We start from the raw sequence: 18356 nt of genomic DNA on the forward strand, positions 1-18356 counted from the left end.
GCAGTCGGGAGCATTGACCTTGAGTCTTAAATGGGTTCCTTAGGAGGGAGTGTATCTATGTTCTAATGCTATCAAGCTTTCTAGAAGCAAGTGATTTTGCTAAATTCATCCCCAAAAAAGTGATGAAACCAGCACAAAATGTGTTTTTTAGTAATTTACATTCCAGTGCAAGCATCAAGGGAGCATTCCACGGGTGTTACATGGGTGTTCCCATGTAACCACCCATGGTTTTAACATAAAACCCTATCTACTAACAATAATTGACAGGGTTATGTGTCAAGAATGAACGCCACTTGAAAGCAAGCGTTAAAGCCAGAAATGTTTTCATTTCTCCTTTGTATTAGAAACCATTTTAGTAATGCTTGATGCATGTCAATGCAAATCGATTTTATTAGGTTTATCTGCTTTTTACACTGGTAAAAAATAATTTACACCTATTATTGTGGCATTCACTGGAGCCGCTTTTTATATGTACATACTGTAAATGTAAATAAACAACTTGAACTATAGCTCTGGGAACTGTACTGTGTGTTTGGTGGGAGCGAGGACCCTGCAAAAGGTCAGAGAATGGTCAGTGAATGTTTACTGTTAAAAGGAGGGACAGGACGTTACTAGACAAAGGACGACCCTTAGATGCAAGACAGCAATCTCTGTGTCTATCAGCACCACGCTCGCCAAGCATGCAGGTCCACAAATGGCAACTGTGCAGGGGCGGATTGGCAAGGCGGGCATTCGGGAATGGGCCGAAGGGCCGGTGCCTCAGTGCCCTCTGTGGGTCGTTTTTTTTCTCCCCTGTACCAGTCCACAGAGAGTGGACTAGGAAAGGGGAGAGAAAAAAACGGCCCACAGAGTGCACAGAGACAGAGACTGAAAAAATGAAAGCAGCCTCGGCCGGACAGCAATTGTCAGCTGTGGCCTCTCCTTCACCCCTGCCCTGCCAAGCAATCACGCTGAGGCTGGGCTGGGGAGGGGTGATTGTTTGCAATAATCGGCCTCCCTGGGGGCCAGGTGTTTCTCAGGCCTTTGAGCCATTTGCAACTCGGCCCCCTGGCGCCCATGCAGCCCAGAAACGGTGTTAGTCTTAAAACCTCGCCCACAGCCCTTCACATTCAGGGCATAGTGGGCGAGGAAGAATGGGTCTTGCTGTGGGGGCCTGGTGATGTTTGGAATTTTTTTATTTTATTTATTTATTTATGCAATTTTATATAGCGCAGACTTTACCCGAAGGTGTCAGAGCGCTTCACACAAGGAACAGTAATGATACATGAGGAGAAAAATTACAAGTGGACAAATTACAAAAGCAAACGTTAAGTTACATGAATCAAAAGTGACAATAGTGAGCAACCAAAATACATGAGGTAGCAATCGGTACATTACAGGAGGAAAAAGTGATATGTGTGCAGGTTACAAAAGCGTACAAAGTACAAGTAGAGGTATAATACTGCAATAAATGGCAGACACTCCAGCACAAGAACAAACGTTACGTAGGCAATGGTGGCACTTGTGCAAGTATCTAAAGCAAACAAAAGTGAGAGGTAGCATACAGTGTGATACCAGAGGAAAGTGATGTGTGCAAGTTACAAAAGGGTACCATACACAGGTACAAGGGTAATACTACAGTAAATGGTAAATACTCGAACTGCCAGAACACACTGGGAAGGCACTTCCCATGCACCAGCTTCACCTCAGCCTCCCCCTGGCTACCTGGCTACCTTGGATGACCCAGAAAGCTGTGTTTTGTGCTCCCCTGCCAGGACATTTTCCCGAGGCCTAGAGGGCTGATTAATTTACTAATTGCAGGGGCCTTACCTCTGTTCATGTGCTCCTGAGCTGAAGGTCTGGGGAGGGCTAAGTAGGTTAGTAATAGCAGGGGCTTTGCTGCTTTTCAGGTGCTCCTGTGCTGGAGGGCTAGAATAATTTTGTGACAGAAAGGGGCCTTGCTATTTTTTTTAGTTGCTCAGCATGTAGGCCATTGGCACCTTTGCCCTGTGTCCTGTGCAAGAACAGCATCCTCCCACTTTCATTCCTTGTCTGTGCAAATAGTGTTTCATGAAAGGGCACGCTCCTTGAATGTGGGCCACGCCCCTTAAATATGGGCCACGCCTCTTGAATGTGGGCCACTTTTTTCATCAGTGCCCGGGGCGAATTGTGATCCCAATCCGACCCTGCAACTGTGAAGACGTCCTCCACCCCCCAGAGAGAAAGCCAGGTTTCCCCTGAGTCCTCTCAGACCATTTCCATAGATTTTCACAGTTGTATCAGTGGTAGAAATGTTTCCCTGCTATTCTAGCCTGTTTCTGGAGAGTTGCCTTCTTTACCTGTGTTGTGAAACTACACCAGTGAAGTTATGCACGCGTTTCTTCAACCCACTTTTTGCAGCAATTACCCAGCTGAATATAGCATCATTCTACGCATCAAGGAACGCAGAATATCACGTGTGACAGACACCATGGTCACGAAAAATAAAATCTAAAGATTGCATTCTGAAAAGGATCCGCGTGTTTAACATAATGAGAGTGTTCTGTTCTTGTGAGGGTGTGTTGATAAAACCTTGCTTTTCTGGTACTCTTTTCATTAGAAACATTGTTCTGTGAGTATATAAGGCAGTGCTTCTCTCCAATCGACACCCCAGGCACATTAAATAACCGACCAGTACTGCTAAAGCGACGTTTGAGGTGTGATTAATACGTTTTTGTCTAAATTAAGGATTCATTTGCTGAGCTGGTTGGCAGTGCAGAGGATGCGATACAGGGGCCCCCAAAATATCGTCCAGTGGGCTAGTGCGCCCAGGCATCTTTCTCAAAGGGGGACTCTGAGTCTGAATTTGACATTTGTCACCTTTTTGACATTTAAAAAAGTTTGCTTCATGGCTAAAAGCCTCAAACTCCTGAAGTAGCCTGAGCATTCGGGACCCTTGGGAGCAATGTATCCCTTATTCTAATAGTTCTGTCTGTTGTTAGCATAGCAGGGAAACCCATGAATTAGGTAGTGATTCATGCCTCACAGCAACATTGAAAATGATGCAAACAGAAAAAGCTTGTAAATCAGTTGTATGTATAACATGCTCTGTTTAATGGTATAATAGTAACGGGCGAATTCAGAATAAATCGGGGTGTACGACAGGGGTGCATCCTGGCTCCATTCCTCCTTAATTTGTATATCAACGAATTGGAGGAATTTCTTCTAAAAACTGAAGCAGACTACCCCTTTGTAGAGCGCAAAGGGGTTCCTGTGCTGCTTTATGCAGATGATGCTGTACTCATTTCTAGAACAGCAAATGGCCTCCAGAAACTATTAAATTCCTTCTTTACGTTCATGGAGTCCCGTGGACTAAGTATAAACAACTCTAAGTCCTACGTTATGAAAATAGGTCAGGGTATACGGAAAACCAACTCTTTTTGTATAAATGGGGAGAAAATCCCTACCACCAACACCTTTTCATACCTTGGAGTCCTCTTAGACCACAAATTATCCTGGGGTCCCGCAGTCATCAAAAAGAAAGGTGAGGCAACACGTGTAAATGCGGCCATTCTTGGCTTCGCGAAAAAAATCGGAAATTGTCCAACGGCCGCCCTGCTCAAACTATACCAGGCAAAAAGTGTTGCTGTCGCCAGCTATGGAAGCGAGCTTTGGGGCTTCTGCAAGATAAAAGACCTAGAGGTTACAGAAAATAATGTTCTGAAAAAGATACTGAGGCTACCAAGGGGCACTGGGAATTTCTCGGTACATGAGGAGCTGGGCGTCCCCTATTTAAGTGACAGAATAGCAATGAACCCGGTACTGTGCTGGCTGAATTGTTGGCTTAACCAAGATATACCTCTCACCCAAGCTTTGTTAAAAGAAGCCTTAACACTTGATGGGAGGTTTCAAGTTCCGTGGCTGAAATATATAAAGGATTGTTTGATGGCAATCGGCCGGTCTGATCTGTGTTTTACTCCCAACTTGATTACGAAACCCGATGTTATCTTTGCAAAAAATGCTATGTTAATATTAAGATGCTCAGACAGAGAAGAGGTTGAGCTGCAGAAGGACAGTGTTAGGAAGCACCTACTACTCAAAACCTGTCCACAAATGGAACCTTACCTGTCATGGCATATGACTGGCTACGAGCGTTTTCTGTTAACAAGGTTTCGCTTTGATCTATTCCATCTCTTACTGGCGGTTCCAAGTGGGGCTCATCGGGGTGAGAAGTTGCCAGCTTGCGGCTGCGACGGGAAGTCTCCGCAAGACCTGGCACACTTTTTATTCATTTGCCCTTACTACACCCTACCACGGAAATTATATCTTAAACCATGCCTTAAAAAACTGAACTTTGCACAAATCAAACCCGCACTTTACTATCTTCAACTGCTGAACTGTGATTGCACTTTATTTGTCTGTAATTTTTTTAAATTTCTTCCAAGAAATTTTTGGAAAACGACAGACCAAAATGGTGAATTTTACAGCACATTTTTCATTAGTATTCAAATTGTATCAACTTTCAAGCCCAGTAAATAGTAGATGATGACCATAAAGATCATCAGGTTAGCCACCTAGTCATATGTACCCATAGACATTGTTTCAGAGAGCATTAAAAATAGACACAAGTAGTGAATCAGAGAGGTCCTAAAGAGTTTGGAGTTTGTGGGAGTGAGGGAAGACCACTGAAATGTGACTGATCTCAGCGGCATGTCCCTTTTCATAATATGCAAGAGGTTTATATTGAAGATTGCAAGTGGCAGTTAGAAGGTCTAAGCTTTAATTCTGCAATGTGCACACCAAAAAAATGAGGGAGGTAACCGGATGAGATGCCTGTAGCTGGGATAATGCCTCGTGAGGACAGAGGGCTAGAGGTACAGATTTCCTCAAGGTAGTGTTGCACAGATTTATTTAGAGGGTGCGGGGAGAGGGCCCGCATGCTAGCCAGGTGTTTTAAGGGTGTTATCCCCAGTATATACAACAGCCATTTAATTTTTAGGAATAGTGTGTGTGCACAGCTTCAGTGAGTGGTCTCAGAGTCAGAGTCTTCCGTAGTAGGTACAACACTGTGAGTGATGCCATCGCCCAGCACTGAGAAGCTATACTATGGAAAACACTAACACTTGGAAACAATAATTCTCTTTTACACAACAAATTATGGAGTAGCAAATTACACAATGTGCCATTGACTTGTGCATTGCTACACAAGCTTTCTTAACATTAGTGCCTTGGGTTGGATTACAAATAAACAAGTTATTTGTTTGTAATTCCCAGAATGTTCCCGGGTCTGTGAAGATGGAGGAAAGAAGTTGTAATGTCAAAGACTAGACTGGATGTGTTTTCTACAGACCAGAATACTGAGCATACATCCCAAGAAGTAAATTTGGGTCTCCAAAGATTGCTTAAATCTTGAGCTCAAGCAGTAAAGGCAAGATATATTAACACATTTTAAAAGGGAAACCGTGTTATACAGCAAAGTCTTTACCATACAATGCCTCTCTATCACATCCTCTGCCACGCTGGTACTTTTTAAAAAATAGCAAAATTATTATGGTATTGAAAAAACAGGGTTTCGGTACAGGTACTGGGAAAACGAGGTAAGGGCAATTTTGGGGTTGGGAACTGTAAAGGAACCTAAGGATAAATGCAGGGTTTACGAGTGGGCAGTAGTGTAGGGACAGAAGGATAATTTTAGCATTAGGGGTGGGTAGTATTGATAAAGGCACATATACCAACTCAGCCCCAGGATATCCTTGTGGGTGACAGTGCACTTTAGAAATACAGATAACATCAAGTGAGCTAAGGTTAATTTTAGAATGGGGGGGCAGTGATAAAGGCAGTTATAAGTAAATTAAAAACAAGGGGGGAGGGAGTTTGCCCCTCCCAAAAAAGAACATTAAAATTAAATGTTTATGTTTGTGTGTACAGAAACACACACACACGTTTTACTTAACCTACATATACTTAAAATGTGTGGTAAAGACATCTACACGGAAAAGGCAGACATGGTAATGTCATGCATTAATTGCACAACACCTTCATAAAGGAGATAGGTTTACCACCCATTTCTTGTATTTAGCTTCCATGGGACTTAAGGATACCTACAGCAAGGTGTACTTAGTATTGATGGGATCCATGCAAAATTTTAAATATGGATTTCAATATGACTTGTCACCAATTGCCTCTGTTTCTGAATATATGCTGGCCTATGAGCCAGGAATGTAGGACCACGTTTCTACTTCAGGGACATCTACATACCATTAGCGAGGAAAGGCCTTGACGAGTAACAAGAACTTTGGCTGTGCCCCCTAAAAGAGTAGGGACTATTCTCTTTGAGATAAAGAGGCCTGCTCAGATTGTATCCATACAAAAGGAGGATGGAGATTACTTTGTGAACTAAGAACCTGTCAGAACTCATCTGTAAAATCGCAGAGGCCCAAATGTTTAAAATGTTGCTATAAGAACTCATGGTTAAGGAGAGGATCTTACCCTGAACGTTGTCATGACTGATTAGCACGACCACATGAAAAGCATCCTGATCTCATTAACCTCTCTCCATTGTTTCCTTGAGAGTGAGATCCCTAAAATATGGAGTTGTATCTGCCAAGTGTGAGTAAGCTCAAGAGACTCTATGGCGGACCGCTGTTTTGCTCTGTTTGCCCTGATGTCTCTACAATTACTGCTTCCTTGGTTCCAAGAGACTCATGCTCTGTTACGCGTCAGTTCCGCACCAGTCAGGAATGGTAGCTTTATCATTCCTGTATACACTGAATAGAGTACCTTAGTGTGCCTGTTCTGACAAAATGCCATTTCAAGAATCGAGGCCATAACATCCTCTATGATGTTTGGAAAGTAGCACTACCTCAATCATACATCTACTATTCATCTGTAAAACTGCAGCAAGTGACTAGGGGCTCTCATTAAATTCAGACTATTGGGGCTCACGCAAGATACTTCGGAGACAGCAGGTAGGTGTGAAACATGTAAGCAGGTACCTAAGAGTACAGAACAAATTAATGTATTGCGTATTTAAAACTCAAATCATCCAAGAATCCATCCTGTTATCCAACAAAAACAAACAAGTTCAAGCCAGACTAAGAAAATGTTACCTGGAGGACACCGCACATGACACCCAAAGCAAAATCATTAGCATTCATCCACAGAGCTGTCCTCTTCATAAAAGAGTACAATACCAATAATTCTATGACATCATGATAAAAATAAACCTTTCCATCGTGTGAGCTCTGATGGCGGGCTAGCATAATCAGGTACTGCTACCTACATCTTGGATATGCTGCCCGTGGAGCATCGCAGAAACTGGGGGTGACACACCGGGTCCTGGCTGGGGCAGGGTGTGGACCATCCCTGGCCCCAAAGGAGCAGCAGAAATAAAGAAAATCCACTGCAGGCGCCAAGCGACATGCCTGCCCCTTAATCAAGAAAAGAGATGCTCTGGCGAGTTAGTTCATCAGTGAGAGGAGATCGCACCACAAGGCAGCTGTATCACAACTGGAGGGGGTGGACCCCCTGCGGACTGCTCCGTGGCCCAGCTGACCTCTGCCCACTGCCTCCTCATCGACCCTAGACGACAATGGTGGTCCAGTGGCAGGTAGGCTGCCAGGGCCTTGAACTTATAGCCATTGCTGATTGCTGATGCTGAGTTGAGTGTGCCTCGCTGTGCGGTTGTGAAACATGCATGGTGCTTCAGGCTGACTGTCCGTGGATGGCCCAGGACAGAGGTGTTGCATTCCATTGTAATGTGGGTGCTGGGTGAACGCCTTACCAACCCAAGTGATAATACCAGATACTGTACATACTGATGTGCTTCCTGTGGAATCCCTTGAGGTGGGGGGGGCGCCTAGATTTCACTTTGCATATCGGCGATGTGCATCACCTGGAGTTTTGGTGATTCGGGACATAGATAGTACAGTTAAGCACCCCCTCCCCCCTCCCAGCCCCCAAGGTGAAATGAAGACTTGACAACCAAGCAGGTCATTGAGAACCAATTCTGCGCCTTTCTTTTCTTTGGGGGGGGGGGGGGGTCTTGATCACTTCCCTTTTATTCCTCACCACTTGAGTGGTGTCCCCCTGCTGACGTGGGGCTGCATGAATCCCCCCTTATTCTGGAACCTGTGCAGGGGTCAACATTGAGGAATCAGTCATTTCTGACCCTTGACACCCGAAAACAGCTGCCAAGCAGAGTGCCCGACACCTCTGGGGCTAGGGCTTCAGACCCGGAAGGTGTGAGAGATGGCCTGCTCAAACATCATTTTAGGGGGCTGCCGTTTAGTCATAACTGGCCCTTTCTTGCGTTCCTGCCCACCACTAGCTGGCAAGCACCATTCTCCCTCTCGCTCCATCTACATCTGTAGTATCAGCACTGACCACCCCTGCACTACTCCACCTTGGGCCGATGGCTGGTAACTATACTCTTGGGACGATGGCGCAGCAGGATCCCTACAACCTCTACCCCATAAATGACTATCCGGAACATTGGCTCCCTCTGTAATATGGTGATTACATAGGGTGAAAAGAGCCAGCACAACAAACGGCATAATGAGGCTGGTTGTCAGCGTGGCGCGCAAGCGATTTATTAACCAATTGAACAGCTAAAAAAAGAACATTCTGCAACACCTCAACCTGTAAACGTGGCCTGCAGGAGCCGGAGTCTGTGAAAGGTGGATTTGTGAATAGAACGGTATGCGTTTACAGCGCTTGATGTAACTAGGCGGTATGAAAGCAGTCACAGCTTTGGCAGACAAGACTTTCTCAGGAACACTCATGTTCTTGAAGTGCGGAAGTAGACATTAGAACTTGCCTCACCAGATGTTTTATGCTATGCAGGCGAAAAAGAAGAGAAAGTGACCAGAAGCGATCGCTGTCTTGTGTGTCAATCATTGTATTACTAGACATAATTTCCATCTTCTCCAAAAAATTGCCAACATTGATTGTCCGGGTTGCAGTGGCGTTTCAAGGCCCGAGGGCGGGGCTATAGGTCGCAGAGTGGGTGGCATTTCTACCCACTGATGTAGTATTTCAGGTACATGTTCCCCTTTACTTATCAGCTCTGTAGCTGCGGCCTATACTCCTGGTGGAAAGTCTGGAAAAGGCAGGCCACAGAAACGATTTAAAGCATGGGCAAAGTAGGCATTTGCCCAGAGCCCCCACTTTCTAAAGGACCCTCCCCCCAAACCCCTTTCACGTAAAGTGATCTTTTTTCCACAGTTTCACAACGTCGTCGATTTCTTCACAGGAACCTCTCTCTGCCTGTCTCTATGTCCGGCTTTCTCTACCCACTGTCATATTTATGAATTTGGGGGTGAAAGGCATTACTTTCAGCTGTTTTGTGTGCAAGTTAAAGTGAAATGTAATATTCTTTGCCATTATGTAGGCTTAAATTAGCAACACATTGGAAGGAAAATTCAAATTTGGTCCGAACAGGGGGCCCCAAAATATTCTTTGAACACGGCCCCAAAAATCCTTAAAATGACACTGGCCACTATCTCTGTTACTGTGCTACATGTAATGCCCAGCATAAGTCAGCAGTCTAGTGCTGAGCCTGTAACTACACTGAACACCCACCCACCACTGATGTCACAGGTCATGTGACACAGTACTAATAAAAGAGGCCGAGCGCACGTGCTCTGGGCCAGTTGCACCATACCTCCAGTGTGTCCTGTGTCAGTGCATGAGTGCCTGCCAGCATGAGGGCCTAGGGCCCACCACAGCCCTTTACAATGGCGACGAGGGCGGACGCTAGCCACGCGTGCTGCAGCTAAAAGAAATCATCGAGGAAAAGGGAAGAGGAGAGCTGCCTGCATCGACAGCACACCCCCTTTGAAGCGTGCCAGCCGCCGAGAGGCCCACGGGGCGTGTGTCGAGCCCCGGGCCTGAAAGAAAAAGAGAAGGTGACCGGGAGCTCACCCCGCACCTCTGCAGCCTGCCGTAGCCCGCCCTGCCGAGGCGGTGCCCCGAGAAAGATGAAGAAGCCATCGCGTTGCCCACCCGCATGAGAACAGGCCCGTCGGCCGAAGGTGAGCCACAAACTGTAAAGCACCCAAAAGCGGAGCCCACCCGCCATAGACTATGAGCGCTGACTCGCCACACACGTCCAGTTAATGAAGCAAGGCTCGCGGAGCCCACCCGCGGCCTGCCTGCTGCGACGCGGCATCGGCCGCTAATGCCCTCGTAATTAAGCGAGGCTCGCGGAGCCCACCCGCGGCCTGCCTGCGGCGTCCCCCATCCCCCGCCGCACTGCGTGTGTGTAAAGCGGCGGCGGGGCGAAGAACTTCAAAAGAAAGCGCCCGCAGCGTGAGGGGAGCTGCCGGGTGCCCAGAGAAGTGAGCCATATGCAAGCGGAGCCCACCCGCTGTAAAATAAACTGAGGCCGCAGCGGCCGCCAGCAAGTGCCCCGAAGAAAGCCCAAGCCAGCAAGAGCCCACCTCGCTGCACCCGGTCTGGGCCCTGCGTTGAGCCCCCGCCGCGCAGCGTGTGTGCTGTGGAGCTGCGGCGGGGTGAAGAGTCGGCAAAGGAGCGGCCCGGACTCTAGCGCGGACACCCGTTTCCCCCTGCGCAACCCAGCCAGACATAAACTCACCGCAAAAGGCAGCAGTCCAGCGATGACCGCCTGCCTCGCCCACCGCTGCTCCGTGTGTGTGTTGCCGAAGGCGGAGAACAGCGCTGACAACCCTCCCCCGCCGCGCAGCGTGTAACAAGTGAAGCTGCGGCGGGGTGTGAAAGGATAAAGACAGCAGGCGGCCCGGCCCGAAGACATTTGAAACCCCCAGCGTTTACCTAGGCGAAGGCACTTTGGAAAAGGAGAAGCCCTGGAGACCGACATCCAGCTCATCGGCTCTCAACTAAGCCCCACAGTCAGGTCAAAGTTTATTTGCATAACTAGCTAAAAGCCCCAGAGGAAAAGAAAAGAACTTAGCAGGATTCAGCAAGCATGCAATAGGAGGCAGCACCTCCCACACAGTGTCTGCTGCCCCCAGCACACCAGCAGAGCCAGAGTGGCTGCACCAACACTTGCCCCCATGCAGCATGAAACCCTGAACCGGACATAAGACTCGCAACACAGGGAAAGGCTGCTGGTGCCTGCCCACGAGATCCCCTGCCATCTAGTGGCCATCTCGCGCAACTGCACCCCTAAAAGTAAAGGAAACTGCCACAGAACTGAGACACTGGGAACAATAATCTAAGGAGTTCAGGAGCAATCAAGCAGAGACAATCCCAGGCTGCTGTGCCCTACAGCAAGAAAACCAAGGCACCTCCACACAAGCACTACAGTGCACAAAGAAAAGAGAAGCACGAGGAGGCTGCAAGGATTGCACCCAGGACACTGGAGGAGCGCGCAGGAAAGCGCCAAAGAGCACCACTGGACAAGTGAAGGACACTCAAGAACCCCACACCAAGTAGCTGCGCAACAGCACAAGGCAACTGGAGTAGAAGCAAGACCTGCACACATGACACTGCGTGAAGAGGCGCAGGGAAGCGTCTGGCGTGCAGGAAGGTAAATGCACAGCAACGCTGACCACAGACTCAAAAGACGACGGCGCAGGAGCGCGTCAGAAGCGCAAGAACGCAACGGAATCCCAGGAACGCGCCAGAAGCCCCAGAAGCGCGTCAGGAGAGCAGCAACTCCACGCAAGACACACGAAAATACACTGGCAGCAAACCCAAAGGCCACAAGGTGAAACAAGCCTACGACAAGTAAGGAAAGCCGACAGCCCAGCCAAGAGCGCATAGTCCCCACAAGTGATGCCCAGATACTGCAACAAGGCAAAGGACATTGAGTCACAAAGGGAATCAGATCCAAGCTGCTTAGGAGAAGGAAAATACAGCAGCAGCACAGCACGAGAAGAAAGAACGGACCAAGCTCATCACACAGCCTGAGAAGAAAAACCCGACGGCGCGAGAGTGCACCACAGAAACAGGAGTGCAAGAACTCCTCTGAAGACACCCACAAACACGCCACAAGTGCGCCAAGAGAAGTTCCAAAGAATCGCAACCGACCACGCAGAAGCAGCAAGACCAGAAAAAGGCCAATGGGGTGGTGACGTAACCCTCCAGAAGCAACACTTCAGAAGCACCGACGCCGCCCCAGAAGAGAAGACAGCGATACCTGGTGGCCACAGGCCATCGCTGCAGCAGAATGGCGAAAGTAAGAACACCACCACACAAACTGACAATGATTCTGGAACCCAGCACCAGGAAGTGCGAAAGCGCATGACGCAAATGCGCAGCAGTGCGGACAGCACTAGCCCAAAGCAGCAAGTCACAAAGAAGATACGAAGAGCGCACCCAGTTGCGCACCAAAGCAATCAAACAGAGATGAAAATGGTTGCGCAGTCAACCCGTAGCATTGAAGAATCCACACAACAGCAACATGACCACTCAGCATGGTCACCAAGCACCACGAAGCCTACCTGCTGGACATCGGCAGAAGGGACCAGCACGAAGTCCAAGAAGCTCTGCACCATGAATCCTACCTGCCGGACATCGGCAGAAGGGACCAACACAAGGTCCAAGAAGCTCAGCACCGCGAATCCTACCTGCCGGACATCGACAGAAGGGACCAGCACTAGGTTCAAGAAGCTCAGCACCACAAAGCCTACCTGCCAGACCTCGGCAGAAGGGACCAGCACAAAGGTCCAAGAAGTTCAGCCAAGGCGCGGTCCAGGAACATGGATCAACAAACTTCACCTAAAGTTCAGCCAAGGCGCGGTTCGCGAACATGGACCAAAGAACTTCAACTTCACAAATGATAGATGCGACTGAAAGAAGAGGTGAAGGTCGCGACGCCAACCCTGGGAGTTAAGTGACAAGAAGACAGTGTCCTAGGACTAGGACAGGACCAGGCAGACCTGTGTGGAGTGCGCGCGCTGCATAGGGAAGCATGGCCAGAGAAGATGAAGAAGAGGGGACCAGGGTACGTTGCGAGAAGAAGAGAATAAGGAAGAAGTAATCAGAGTGGCACGACTGTCAGGTTAAGAAGAAGGAAGAAAGAACAGAGTGGCCACCGCCACTAAGAAAAGAAGAAAGGAGAAGTCGGAATGGCACGCTGCCACTGCAAGAAGAAGCCGCCCTGCGGAAAGAAGCAAGGTGTCAGGCACTGGAACACCTGAGTGCGATGGAAGACAAGCCTGGCAAGCGCACCGGCAGCGCAGAACAGAGAGAACCACCTACAAGCCATCCATCCACATGGCGATCGCAGGAGAGAGCAAGCTAGACTGTTGGCGACATCTACCTCTGGGGTTTGAGCGGAAGATTGGATGGCGAGACTACTCAGGACTCCGGAAGTGGAGGACCTGACCTACCTCACACCAGCCCGTGGCAAACCAGTATCAGAGCCTCAAGGGACACTGGTGGCAGCAAGTCCCGCACGGGAGACAGATCTATAGAAGCACGTCTGCAGGACCCAAGAAGATGAAAGCCTCGAGAGCAATGAAAAGAGTCGACAACTCAACCTTCAGGTGGAACTAGGACACGACGGTGAGGCTCGTGGAGCGCCCTGCTCACGACCCGAAGGCTATGGTAGAGCAACGCGACCAAAAACACCAGTCCAGTGGAAACCTGGCAAAGAGGTCCTCCCGGACATCTTGTGGCAGAAGAAAACCGGCGAGAGGGGCATCCTAGTGAGAGGGATGTTCGCACCTACTCTATTCACCTGCCAAGAAACACACTGAAGCCTGCCTGGAAACATCACGCAACCAGCATGGAGAAAAGAAGCCGGAAGACAAACAACAACCATGTCATCCATTTCTCTTTAACTAGTCGTCACCAAGAGAGCAAAGCAAAAGGCAGGGCTATGAACAGCCGACAGAGAAAGAATGAACCCGCCGAACAACTGCGAATCGTGCCACCAAGAACTGTTAATCCAAAAGTCAAGAACTATACTGCCTGCGGCTTGCAAGCAGCCAAAGAGACTCGTTTTGAAAGCGCAAGTCCAATGTTGTTTTCTGTGTTTTCTTTCCCCCACAGGTTTTTGGACTTTTTCTGTTTGGGTTAATTTTTAACCAATTTGGGGAGGGATGTAATGCCCAGCATAAGTCAGCAGTCTAGTGCTGAGCCTGTAACTACACTGAACACCCACCCACCACTGATGTCACAGGTCATGTGACACAGTACTAATAAAAGAGGCCGAGCGCACGTGCTCTGGGCCAGTTGCACCATACCTCCAGTGTGTCCTGTGTCAGTGCATGAGTGCCTGCCAGCATGAGGGCCTAGGGCCCACCACAGCCCTTTACACTACACAGTGCTGGCCTGAGGTGGATTTGCAAGTTTGGCTTCTTCAGGGCTGCATACATCTAAACAGGAGCGCTGTGTAATACTTTGACATACATTAAAAAGCAGAAATCATGCATACGTTTGAAAAGAGTGTCGGACACTCCACAACCTTATGACCTTAAACGTGTCTCCTGGACACTTTGAAGGACCTCTGTTGGTTTGTAGTGACCCCTGCTCATTTTAAAGACCCCTGCACACTTTATAATATTGCTATGCGCTTTCTTTTTAAGCAATCTGTCCCCCTCTAAAGAAACGGCACACTTTTTAGAAATACTCACGTGTATGCGAACACCACATTTTCCAAGCTCTTGTGCACGGACGACTCAAAATACGACTGCACTCTTTTATGGCCCTTGCACAGTTTCAAAAGATGCTTGCATACTTTCAAAAGACTACTACTATTTTTTAACGACTCCTTTATAGTTTTCAAAGCTTCTTGTACACTTAAAAAACCCCACACACTTTCTAAAAGACCCCACACATTTTTACGACACCCATACACACTTTCTAATAGATCCCTGTGCACTTTTAAAATACTTGGATAGCAATCTGAAACCTTGGCAGCTATGGCAGACGCGCCCACCCTACTAAGACTTCTCAACAATTGCCCCGTGGCACACCACCGCCAAGTAAACATAGTAACACCCTGAACAACATTCTTGGCCCACATCTACATGCCACCGTCGACCTCGTTTAGCATGCACTGCAGGCACAGAAAATTACCGGACGGTAGACTAACCTGCAGACAGGGGCCAGGGGGTAGAAATAATTACATTTTTGCCTCGCTCTTTTTCTCTGCATGTCGTCGTTGACTCGTGACTGCCTCTGAGATCACGAGATCTGCCTCCTTGACGTCGCATGCGCATTTTGCGCGACCCCGGCGGCCCCAATGCGCATGATCGCAAAATCCATTACAGACCCCAGCCTAAGGAGTGAACTCAACCTCGGCTTGCCGGCCGGCAGCAGCAGGTGCATTTAAGATTTATTTAATACATTATTCTTGGGAATACTCTGCCACTGCCAGAGCATTCTGCATTAATTATGCAGCAGATTTAGCTGCGCCTGCTACTGAACTCGGTGACGGGCCAGGGCCCAATTCCAAACCGGCCCCCTGGCACAAAACCGGCCCCCTGGCCCAAAACCGGCCCCCACCGCATCAGCCTACCAGGGAATTGCCCGGTGCCCGGACTTACCAGTCCGGCCCTGTCTATAGGGCCCCCTGCACAGAAATGAGTACACCAAGCAATTTAGAAAGTTAGTGACCGCTAGCCAAAAACTGAGAGGGGTTATCTTAGTTTTGTGACTCCCTTACCCAGACTATAGTGAGGGTCCCTACTTGGACAGGGCGCAAACCACTGCCAACTAACGACCCCATTTTTAGGTCTCGCCTACGCAGCTCGCATGCGCCGCATACGAAAAAGACCTTTTGCAATCAACACAGTTTGTGACCCAAAAACGTGCACACGTTGCATTGCTTTCAAAGGCAAAGCAGGCACGTTTGGCGATTCCCTTCTAAGAGCGAGCAGCGCCATGTGTTAGCAATTATCGTGCTCGCTCCTGCAGTGAAAACTCTGGGTGTCCCTGCCACACTCCCCACACCCCTCCCACTTGCTTTGCTTCCCGAGCATCAGGGGCTACGCTGAGAGTGAGAAGCATTTTGTTTTAGAAGTTTCCCAGCACGAAAATGCTCGTGGTGTTTCTAGTGCATGTGGGTTTGATGAAAGAGGGTCCCTAAATAGAGAATAGCATGCATTGTGGTTTTTTTTCCTTTCCCCATTTGCTGCCTTGGTTTGGTTCCACTCTGTAGGATTGGCTTGTTTCCTCTCGCGGTCGGTGCCCCTCATGAAACGCACCTTCAGCCCCTGGCCTTCAGGGCATGCTCTCCTCAGCTCCCTACTGTAGAAACGCCGACTGCATGTATCAGCTCTCCTGGAAAGCTCTTTTATTAAAAAAACACATAAGTACAAAGGAACTTTTTGAGCCAAAAGTAAAATTCACGCCTTCCGTAGGTTCCCGACCCTTCAACATGTGGGTTCAGGCAGCCGACAGCTTATGGCCCCTTGCAACCCAGGCAATGCAGTGTAGTTTGTGGAATGTAAACAATCCCGAAAAATATCCTACGTGTGCAGTGAGTGACACTGCCAGTGACAGAGAAAGGTGGAGTATCCAATAAACACACATTTTTTCTTAAACTCGGAGCTTCCTTCTACAAGTTACAATAATTGCTGTTCGAATATATGTGAATGACCTTGTCGGGATGACTGAGAATTCTTCAAATGTAATCAGGGGATCGTGGCATGTAACTCATTTCACCAACAACAGATAATAATATTTTTTTAAATGAGGAGAACCCGAGACAACAGCATAATTCCTTAGATTCTATATTTACAGGCCTCTGGAGGTGCTTAGAAGTCCCCTCACTTTCTAATTACTGCCGCCCCCCAACTCAATGCAAGCACCTCGGACAGTCCTCCTAGGCCCACGTAAAAAGCCCTGCACCCCTCACCCCCAATCCCAGCTCCCATCACTGAAACACGCTTTCTTTCTTAAACTTGTAGCTTCCTTCTACAAGTTAGAATAATTGCTGTTCGAATATATGTGAATGAGGTTGTTGGGGTGTCAGACAATGCTTCAAATGTATTCAGGGGTTCGTGGCACAAAAAACGCATTAGAAGCCCCCTCACTTTCTAATTACTGCCACACCCAACTCAATGCACGCACCTCCGACAGGCCTCCTACACCCATGTAAAAGCCTTGTACCCCTAACCCCCACCCTCAGCTCCCATCACTTTTCTCCCAAGACGTTTGCAACTCCCACCAACCAGATGACAGAACAGACTCAAAGGTACAACCACCCACCCACGCATCAACTGCACCAGGGACGAAAGGGCTGGGTCACCTCCAGCCCAGGAATAGGTCAGCTCAAGGGTGAGGGGTGCATTGAATATCTGGTCTGGGGTATTCTGGGAATTCATTACTAAGCAGAACAGTCATTAAAAAGAGTGCAGGGAGAGGGTGGCAGGCTGAAGCGAGAGGCACACATCCGCCTTCAATGTATAGTTGAGTGCTTGGTCCAGCACTTATGTATTTTACAAACTAAGCACTAGCTGTTTCCTTAATTTCAAATCTTGACCCTGTTCAGCTCAATCCTGCCACTTGGCTAGGGTCTTACTACAGAAATACCACATACATACATAACATACATAAAATCAAGACTCATAGGATTGCTAAGCAGGATTTCCCATTTGCCTGTGCCCTCCCACCCCAAGTGGGACCCTGTCATGGACTCTTGGCACTTTTGTCACAATCCTCCACAACATAGCTTGAAGACATTGGCAAAGCCAATAGATCGAGCTAAACAATTACAAGGTCCCAAAGGTGAGACCTATTGGCTATGCCAATGCTTGTTAACATTGGTGGTCAGCTGTGAGGATAGGACTTGTGTTTGTACTTTGCATACAGTGATTGGTGTACAGTACCTCCATATCGCAGGCCATTACACAATCACATACTGTTTTTGATTTTTCTCCTCTTTCCAAATCCTGAGTTTTACCCACAATCATGTCTCAGTCTGGTGAGCCATCAATTTTACTTGCAGACTTGGTGTTTGAGGAGGAGGAGCTGGAAAACTATAAGGCACTTCAACTGAAAAGTATCTGCTGTGATCTGAAGTGTTCTTTCAAATGCCTCACTAAAAAGGAGGAGCTGTAAAAGGAGCTGAGGGCTCGGTTGGAGGCAAGGCAGGTTGGTGGGCCTACAGAGGATGAAAATGATATGGAGGTGTGATGGCTGCTTTTCCTAATGAGTCGCAAATTGTGACCTACCCCATTAATATGCACAAGATATATCTATTTGTTATCCACTAGGAATTACTAACGAAACTCAAAAGGGTTTCATACATTAGAAATATTGATTTCCTAATTGCAATTTGCAGAGAATCACAATGAGAAATTCATTATTCCTAATGTTTTTCCAGTTGGCAGCAGGTGTACTAAAGTCTGAATTTAGAAAGTTCAAACCTGTCAAAATTCAACAGAGGAAAAGGCCAGGAAACAGCAGAACCTACACATGTTGTTGCATAAAGCACCAATATCCACATCTCATACTCC

General features: G+C 48.0%; 1 protein-coding gene across 5 annotated transcripts in view; it reads left to right on the forward strand.

Annotated features, from left to right (window-relative positions):
• SLC4A10 (solute carrier family 4 member 10) overlaps positions 1–18356 on the forward strand; it is a 1035540-nt gene that overhangs the window by 538200 nt on the left and 478984 nt on the right. The gene's annotated exons all lie outside the window — the stretch shown is intronic.

The sequence above is a fragment of the Lissotriton vulgaris genome, chromosome 2_1, assembly GCF_964263255.1.
Source record: "Lissotriton vulgaris chromosome 2_1, aLisVul1.2, whole genome shotgun sequence".
In the NCBI taxonomy this organism is placed as follows: Eukaryota; Metazoa; Chordata; class Amphibia; order Caudata; family Salamandridae; genus Lissotriton; species Lissotriton vulgaris.